This window comes from Rutidosis leptorrhynchoides, chromosome 3 (assembly GCF_046630445.1).
Source record: "Rutidosis leptorrhynchoides isolate AG116_Rl617_1_P2 chromosome 3, CSIRO_AGI_Rlap_v1, whole genome shotgun sequence".
Taxonomy (NCBI): Eukaryota; Viridiplantae; Streptophyta; class Magnoliopsida; order Asterales; family Asteraceae; genus Rutidosis; species Rutidosis leptorrhynchoides.
In genome coordinates, this window is record NC_092335.1 from 265,347,255 (window position 1) to 265,351,536 (window position 4,282).

Below are 4,282 nucleotides of genomic sequence, written 5' to 3' on the forward strand. Positions count from 1 at the left end.
CCATTAATAGCTCATAATCTAATTTCCACAAGTGTCGTTCTTTTGTCCAAACCCCAATTATGGTACAAAGCCCAATTACCCAATTTTAGTAATTAGCCCAACATCATAATTACTTCGGATTAAATAAGCATAATAATAACTTAGCTACGAGACATTAATGTAAAAAGGTTGAACATAACTTACAATGATTAAAAATAGCGTAGCGTTACACGGACAGAATTTCGACTTACACCCTTACAATATTCGCTAACATACCCTTATTATTAGAATTATAATTATAATTAAAATTAAAATATAAATTATATATATATATATATATCGTATATATGAGAGAAGAGAGAAATAGAATATGAAAAATGATCAGAATTCGGTTTGCTTTATAGCCAGAGTCGATTTTTGGGGCTCCGCTACTCGCGGTGAAAACCTCTTCAAACTCCGCGAGTCGCGGAGGTTACTTTTACAGCTCAGAGGAGTTTGGCTCTTTGTTTACCGACAGTTTATAATATATATATAATATATATATAATTAATATAATTAATTATATATTATATTATATTTATATACATAGTTAACTTGTAATTTTTAGTCCGTTGCGTCGAGCGTTAAGAGTTGACTCTGGTCCCGGTTCCGGATTTTCGAACGTCCTTGCGTACAATTTTATATTTTGTACTTTGCGTTTTGAATCTTGTACTCTTGTAATTTCGAGACGTTTCTTATCAATAATTGGAACCTTTTTGATTGTCTTTTGTACTTTTGAGCTTTTTGGTCGTTTGCATCTTCAATTCGTCGAATCTGTCTTTTGTCTTCACCTTTTATTATTTAAACGAATATCACTTGTAAATAGAACAATTGCAACTAAAAGCTTGTCTTTCTTGAGGAATAATGCTATGAAATATATGTTCGTTTTTAGCATTATCAAATATTCCCACACTTGAGCGTTGCTTGTCCTCAAGCAATATTGTCTTGAAATACTAGAATCACTTCTTTATTCATCACACTTTGTACATCAGTGATTTCTATACGGCGGTATAAACAATGGTAGTAACGATATGGTTTACAGTCCCACATGACTATAAAAATTTAGATCCATTAAGGAAATTGGATCTTTATGAAAACATTTGATCTTTTTAAAAATTAAATCTAGTTTTTACCCTAGATAAGTTTTCCGGAATAACCCTTTACCGGTGTTTGCAAAATATTTTTGTGGGTTTGGTGGGTTTCAGATTTGAAAATTTTAGCTCAAAACTTATGGTTTTGTATCACCCACTTGCTAACCTTGTATTAGGAAAGCAACACGTCCAGTTTACTTGTTCCGTATATTACCTTTCGGCAAACTACCTTCCGGTTGTAAAGGAAAGCGTTGAATCAAGCAACTGTTAAGGCAATGTCCCGTGACATGCTTTTGATTATGGTCTATAACGTGTCAGACGCAATTACTATCCTTGGTAGGAGCAATAGTAAAGCTCACCCTTATAATTTTTCGGTCTGGCACAAGGTCCTGTCTTTGACCATGCTATGCAACCACCGTTCTTACGGTTGACACCCGATTTAGTTCAGGTGACCTAATGAATTCCAGGTGAATTCCTAGGATTTTACGTTCAATGGTAATGAACGCATTGAAAATAGGGTTTTCAGAAAACAAATCGGTTTATAATTTTGATCAAAATATTTTCTCGTTCAAGCTCGAGTTTAGATATCATTGAATTCCATGAGTTTGAATTCTCAATCTTTAAGGTCAATCTCTAGGATTGAGTAATATCAGTCTTAAAAGCTGATTTTTAATCTTTAAGGAGATTATCCTTTCTGGGGATCTGATTCATTAGTCTTATCCAGCTAATTTGCATGGTGCCCCCCATTGTACGAGATAAATCCTTCTCATGGTTAGGATAAATCTGACCACTTGGTGACCCTGTTTAATGCTGAGGTCCGTGGATTTCCTGCTGATTTTAGTGATGACTTTTCTAGATTTTTCGTCAACCTACAGCTGGTCTGGACGACAACTTCATGACCTAAATCAAGAAGCGCGTGTCTTTTTCGGAAGACTTTACTTCCTTTTAATGATGGAATTGATTCATCGTGTAGATCCATCTCTTCTTTTCTTTCATCGGGTAAAACAGTTTAGTTTAGTCCAAAGCAAAAGTATTTTCAGTTATTTGTTACAGATATATGTGACATATGTTTAAGATAACTTGGTAAATTTTCCCACACTTGGCTTTTATTTTCCTTTTTATCGTCCTCTATTCCATTTTAAATGAATTTTAACATTTTAGTTTGTTTCTTAATTTATGTCCTTTCCGAGGTAACAATAATTTCGGTGTTAAAACCTAGTTTTATCGTTCATAAATATGTATAAACATGATTTTGAATTCATTTAATTGAAAATTTTGAAAAATTTTACTAGAATTGGGTAGTCAGTATATAAGACTAGGGCTGTTCTTTTTTATCAGAGAGCACTAGATTCTAATACAACTACTGCTTTACTAGTATTTTTAATGGTAACCAAGTGTTTAAGATAAAAATTTTAAAATCCGAAAGAATTTAACCCCTTCCCACACTTAAGATCTTGCAATGCCCTCATTTGCAAGAAATCAGTAACAATTTAAATTATTGAGGGTGATTTGTGTGAAAATGATTAAATTTTTACCAAAGTTTCCAAATATATTGGCGTTTGTTTGCTGAATGATAAATGGTGCACATCATTTGTTCATTCCGTCTTGTTGTTATTTCACATATATTTTGCATCTTGTCGTCAAAATTAGTTGCTTTTGCTGAACTTAATGCCAGTCTTTGAAAATGCCTTGTTTTATCCTGTTGTGTACATAAGATAAACTGCAAACATATATACATATTTTTGAAGTTTGGTATATTACCCCACATTCAAAAATTATTAAAATCTAAGAATAAAAGTTAGATAATTATAAAAATGATTACAATATTAACAAAAGTATTAAACGTATCAATAATTACAAATTACAAAATAATAAAAAATAATAAGTAAACTAAGGATGATATTGGTACCAATAGGGGTTCCAGGCATAACCATAAGTGCTATAGAATGCTTCGGCAGGGTCATACGTAGGATATGGTGGCTGCATCTCTATAGACCAAGGAGGGAAGATGGGTTTCGGTGTAGGAATATAGTTTCTACCTATATGTTGGCAATGAGCTATGATCTGGTTCTGATGAACTTGCCAATCTTCAAATGCTCTCTGTCTAGCATTTTCGTATTCCTGAGAAGCTATAAACCTATGCATTTCTTGCATCTCATTCCCCCCTCCTACATTACCTTGTTGTTGGTTTCTCTCCACCTGTGGATGTCTACCATGGTATCGTACTGCGGCGTTATTTCACCTCTTCAAAACTTTCGCACCATGGTATACATTTAAACCTATAGTATCGCGGGGTTCTGGTTCTTCTACTAATAATCCTCCCCGACTTATATCCACACCGAGATATTCACCAATCAAAGTAATAAAAATACCACCTCCTATTATGCTATGCGGTCGCATCCCCCGAACCATAGCTGATAAATAATAACCCACACAATATGGTATACTTACAGAGCTTTGTGGGTCTCGAATACACATATGGTAAAACAAATCCTGTTCATTTACTTTTTCTTTGTTCTTACCCCTTTGTGTAATCGAATTAGCTAAAAACCTATGTATCACTCTTAATTCGGCTCTATCTATATCCAAATAAGAGTAATTTCCCCCTTTGAAACGGTGATGGCTTGTCATTTGACTCCACACACCGTGTGTATCAAAATTTTCATCTATCTTTCTACCGTTTAGTATCAATCCTCTACAATCGGCAGACGCTAACTCCTCAGGCGTATATATACGTAAAGCCTGAGCCATGTCCAGTAAAGACATGTGGCGCATCGAACCGCCTAACAAAAATCTAATAAAAGAACGATCGGTTAAACTAGCTACCCGATCATTCAACTCTATACTACATAACAATTCTTCACACCATACTTTATATACAGGTCTACGTATGGTGAATAAACATATCCAGTCATTAAAAGAAGAATTACCATACCTCTGTACAAGTAATTCCCTAATTAGCCCGGCCAATTCTACAGCTTCTAAGGGTCCCCATTCTATGACCCTCGGTACCTCAACAACCTTGGAATGAAGAGTATGCAAACCCCGTTGATATTTTGGATAATCTATCCAAAGTCTGTCAAATCTCAGGTTCGGGTGCAACTCTTCCAAGTGCATATCAGAAAAGGTCATGACTGGATGAGGTACATCCTGCTTGTAGTAGTTATCCACCT